This window comes from Pseudochaenichthys georgianus, chromosome 9 (genome assembly GCF_902827115.2).
Source record: "Pseudochaenichthys georgianus chromosome 9, fPseGeo1.2, whole genome shotgun sequence".
NCBI classification, from domain to species: Eukaryota; Metazoa; Chordata; class Actinopteri; order Perciformes; family Channichthyidae; genus Pseudochaenichthys; species Pseudochaenichthys georgianus.
The window spans coordinates 46,259,112-46,265,079 of NC_047511.1; positions in this window are offsets into that span (position 1 = coordinate 46,259,112).

Genomic DNA, 5,968 nt, shown 5'->3' on the forward strand with positions numbered 1-5,968 from the left:
GTGGAGAAAACGACCTGAAACAGCATGCTGGCACAGAAATGTACAAGCGAGCAACACAAAATAAAGGTGCATTTAAATATAACTAAATTCTTCGACAGTTCAACTGCAGAACAAGACAAAGTTGCTGCATGTGAGGTAACATCAGTGTATCACACAGTTAAGCATGGTTTGAGTTACACAGACCCCAACCATTTTTTCGAACCCTAGGGGCTGGCTCCCCCAATATAATTAAATAACATAACCCTAACACTGAAATAAAGTAACAAAAAAAGTAACTAAATCCGCCAGAAACCCGAACATATTCCCGTTTCTCCATTTCTGGAAGTTGGCAACCCAACATGCAGGTAGACCAGCCAGGAGGGAGTTGCAGTAGTCTAGGCGTGAGATGACGAGAGCCTGGACCAGAACCTGCATTGCTTTCTGGGTCAGCTGGGGACGCATCCTCCTGATGTTGTAAAGCGTGTATCTGCAGCAGCGGGTTGTAGCAGCGATGTTTGCAGTGAAGGACAGGTTGTTATCTAGGATCACACCAAGATTCCTTGCAGTCTGAGTCGGGGAAACAACAGAGGTGCCAATGTTGATAGTCAGGTCAAGAGTGGGACAATCTTTTCCCGGAAGGAAAGGCAGTTCAGTCTTGTCAAGGTTGAGCTTGAGCTGATGAGCAGACATCCACTGAAAGATGTCCGCTTGACAAGCAGAGATGAATCACTACTACTACTTCTTCTTCTAGACTACAATGCTACTTGGTAAGCTTGGTAAGTCGTGGCAACTACTTTCCACCTTGCGCCAGGAACATTGGTGGGGTGAATGCTGGCTATTACATCCTGGGAGACAATGCCTATCCCTTGCAAAACTGGCTCTTAAAACCCTTCCCTGACACTGGACGGCTGACAGAAGAACATGTGACATACAACAAGAACATTTGCAGCGCCTTTGGTAGACTGAACAAAACAAAACAAATGTTATCAGAATTGACTATTTCGTAAATATTTGAATTTCAAGCACCAGTACTTACTGCCCCATAATAATAATAATCTAATAAATTAAGCAAATATTAAAGCAAACTATAAACATAAATGCAAAAGTGTAAAACACAGCAAAACTATATTCATAAATGCAAGTGTAACACATTGTAAACATGGATGGAGGCTAAAGTATCCACAGTATAAAATAATATATGATTATGATGGTTTGTCTGAAAGACACAGCCTCAAGGTTCAAGGTTTTTATTTTGTCATACGAACATATACAGTGTAGTTATGACACATCTTAGGTCACAGGCTCCTCCAACAGAGCAACACAATAACAGATAAACAGAAATGTCGTGCAAGTAAATATTAAGCGCTGTGCACCGCTCTCTTTGTATAGGTGTTTTCTTTTGTTCTCTCTTCTCTTTGAAATATATAAGCAATGTGTTTGAGGGTATTACAATTGAGAAATTTTTACGACATGTATTATTTATTTATCATGTATTCTTAATACCATTACAACATATGTAATGTTATGTTTCAGAGGAGGACCTCAAGCTAGCAAACTCAATTTCAATCAGTATGCAGAGTTGTCCTGCAAAAGAGTTAAAATGTATTATTTAACCAATTATTTATTCTCTTATTTGCTTTAATTGCAACAGATGATAAAGGTTTCACTGTGATAAGTATTCTCTTAAATCCATAAACCCCTGTACAGTGCTTTGTGGACGATGATGGTGTTTATGATATTTCTGACTGCAGAGGGACGCCTAGATGATGCCATCTTTCTGCTGTTGGGTGCAATTATTTATCAACAAGCAATAAGATAAGTCAAAGAAGTACTTTATTGAACCCAATTTGGGAAGTGTTTTGTTGCAGCAGCATAAAAAAGGCATGACATTGATTGTAAAAATAAACAAGAAAGTACAAATGTAAATAAACAATATAATCTCAGCCAGAGGTTACTTGTTGTATCACAGAGGCGGAGGAGACGGGGCACGTCGCCTGCCCATTCCCCCTAGCATCTGGCCAAGAGTGCGCAGGAAGGCTAAATTAAAAGGTCTCTGCTTGAGAGATCTCCTCCCTTCTCAAGGCTGCTTCCAACTCCCTCGCCTCCCTCGCCTCCCCCAAGATCCGGTTCAAGTGCTGCTCCTGCTGGGCCCGGTCTTCCTTCTGCTGGGCCAGTTGCCGTTCTTGCTGGGCCAGATCCTCTCCTCCTCGTTTCCTCTTGCCTGGGTGACAAGATAATTATAGCAATAAGAATTAGCAATAAGAATGAAAAACACAGGACAGGTACAGGTCACACAAGGATATAAGAATAACATGTATAAACAGAACAACAGTAAGGATGAACTAAAGAAAGTTCTGGCCCTAGATGTTTACAATGATTGTGAATTTCCAGCCTGTTGATAATGAATATAAATATATGTATATGATAGGAAGTCACACACAATTTTACTAGCTGCTTACTAGCTAGTTACTTTACTTGTAACAGAGCATTCCCACACAGTGGTAAAGCTTATTTTACTTACTGACGATGGATGATCTGAAGTTTAAAAAAAGTCACAATTCCAGCCTATTTCTTACCTAGAACCACAATGTTTAGAGTCGGTGAGGTCCTGATAATTTATTCCGGTAAATTACTCAGACCTACTAACTGACCTGACCGAAGTCATTGAGTCTATGTAAGTTTACTGCTTGGCTCAGATCCACCAAGGTCAGCAAGATCTCACCTCTACTAACTCCTGAAGAACCAGGTTTAATTAACTGCTGTTTCAATTCAGACAACTCTTTTTAATCTGTTTAAGCGATCCCGAAGGATTTTGGTATCAGTAAATGAGGTGTGTTCCTACCTAAGCGTGTGTGTGGCAGGGTGCACTCTTACCTTTGAAGCAGGACAGGAGAGCACAGATGTCCTTTTAGTTGTCCCAATCCAAAAGGTGGGATCAGTTTATTTGAAGAAAAATAGGTCCAAACTAATACAGGGGTTTTACCTTCTCTCTTTAACACATTATAATCATACGAAACATATCATGCTGGGGTTATATTTTTATCTAAAACCTTAATTCATATTTCTCCCATTAAAGTCTTCCGACGAAATTCAAAAGGAATTTCCTCATGATGGAGTAGGTTTTCTAATTAGATCTAAAATCCTGATACATGTAATAATGTCTTCCAGGCAGAGCTAACTAAGATCACTAACTCTAAGATCCTGTTACATTTAATAACGTCTTCCAGGCAGAGAGAACCTTACCGAGAGCTATTTACCCAGCTCTGAGGGCCAGAGCCTACCGGGAGAGAGTATACCAGGGGAACCCCCCTCTCTCTCGCTCCCTCCCAAAAATCCAGTCTTTTAATGCTCAAAAAACCGGATAGAAACCCCAAAAACACCTCCTCTATACCCAACCAATGAAACAAACTGGGCATGGCCACTGATGCACAGGACTGGACATATTCCATGGCCATGACATAACCACCTTTTTGAGGCCTCAATGTATTTCTCCTTAAGTCCGGAGCCCCCCTCCCTGTGCACTGCTGTGAGAGGAGAGGGAAGAAACTGCCTACTCTCTTATCACTGACACCCATAAATCATTATAGGTCTAACACTCAACTTATCAAACCACTTGGTTTATACTGTAAATATAGAAAAACCTAAAATATGAAGCATTTTCATTGTGGGTTATACAAGAATATAATTGATTATATTTGATTATAACTAACTTTCGTTTTAAGTATTCAACATACTATGAAGCTCTCAACACCACGCAGCAGTGTCGAGTTGGCATTCGGCGTTGGTGTCTGTGCTCGTGTTGTGGTTTGTTCCGTGTGTGGTCGAATTGGTCGAGTTGGAGTTTGTTCTGTTGGAGTTGATGCAGAGGACGTTGTTCGGGACTGTTCCTCCTCGCTAGTCCCAATGTAATCACCTAGAACAGAAACATGACTTGTTAATTCCAAACTACTGCAGCACAATACTATAAATAGCAATAACTACTATAGAAAAGAAAAACTGAACGTAAACAATGGCACATATGGTTTTAGCAAACAATAGCTCTAGCTAATGCTATCTGCACTAGCTAGCTAGCTAGTCTTCGGGGCTCCATAAAAGCATGGGTTGTTGAACATAAATGTAAGGATAAAATAGACTTCTTTGTTAGAAGTGAGCTTTAGAACAGATAGGGACACAACGCTTTCAAGCAAATAACAGAGCGTTATCAAAAACTTACCATGCAGAGACTCCAGTAACGCCGTTGCAGTGTCCAGGCCTCCCTCCCTTCCAACGCTAGCCGGTCTATGGCCGTAAATGGTGTCCATTAGCTCAAACCACTTCCAGCTTTTCCTACAGGCACCACTCGTGTTGTTGTTATCTTTGACTAAGCGATATTCACTCTTCATCTTTTTGAGCTTTTCCCTACACTGCACGACAGTCCTTGAGTAACCGCTTGTGGCCATCAGTGTAGCGACCTACTGAAACACTTTTATATTGCGAGTTGTCCCGTCGAGCTCCCGCTGGATCTTATCATCTGCAATGTGATGTAGGAACGTCGTCACTTCCTCGACCGACCACGGCATGCTTTTCTTTGCCATTTTTGTAGCTCCTCTGTTAACAAAAATGCTGTTTACAAAAATGCTGGCTGCAAACAAATGCGACGGTAGGGATTATCTCGCGCGCCGATTGTGACGATTCTCTCTCACCAATCAGCAGTCGAGAGTGTTGACGTCACATACTCAGCCTGGTTGTTCCCTGGCCCTAGAACCACGATTTTATGGGGCCAGAACAACTGTGAATTAGGACCCGCTAGCAGGTACTATAGGCCAAGTGGAAACGCAACCAAAAACGGGCCACTGACGTCACAGGTCTCTTAAACCGGGCTCCGCGCTGCAGTGGAAACGCGCCAAAAGTGGCATTTCCACAAAATCTATTTTTTTTGGGGTTATGGCTTTTCTTTTGTCATGTTTTGTTATGAAAATAAATGAAAAATACAAATAATAAGTGTCTTTATTTTGGCCAAAACAGTGAACAATTTACTTTTTACAGCGGAGGTTAAACTTCCAAAATTAACAAAAAAATAATCATTTTTGTAGACATGCAGCATAAAGGCATAATATAACAGTTCAAGGGACACAAGGAGGTATGATAATAACAAATTACAATACAATAAGTAATGATCCCACAAAGGAACACTATAAAACCTATAAAATACTTTGTTACTGTTGGTACCTTAACTATATGTTGATGCTTCTACTTTTACTCAAGTACAAGACCTGAGTTCTTCTTCCGCCTCTGCTCCTGAGGCACATCAAACATTAAAATAAAAGTTCTCACCTTGTTGAACACATCCTCAAACTGTGCGTCCATCACACAGCCAAGGCTCCTCAGCACCTGAGTGTCAATAATGAACATAATCAGAGGTGGGAAGTAACTAAGTAGATTTACTCAAGTACGGTACTTAAGGATAATTTAGAGTTACTTGAGTCCCTTGTATGCTTTGTACTTCTTTTTTTCTACAGTTCAGAGGTAACTGGTGTACTTTTACTCAGAGATGGAGTACTCGAGTCCTGGACTCGGACTCGAGTCGGACTTGAGTGCCGATTTTCGGGACTCGTGACTTGACTCGGACTCGCGCACTGATTGACGCGACTCGGACTTGGACTCGTGAATTCTCGCACAGGATGACTTGGACTCGCACTCGGACTCGTGAATTCCCCCCCCCCCACGATGACTCGGACTCGACTCGTACATTGACCTCCGACTTGGACTCGGACTCGAGCACATTTTCTCTGGAGTCTGATGTCCTCTATCCTGTATGGCGAGTTCACGTACTGGGCCCCCGCTGTTCCAGTCTAGAGATGTCTACAGACACACCCCGCATCGTGCTGTATGCTTTCACACATTCTGCTTCCACATTGGAAAAGAGCAGCGCAAAATGCTCGTTATGTGGAAACAATATAGAAGAGAAGGCTCCGTAACACATTACTCTAAGGGTCGAGTTCAGACATAT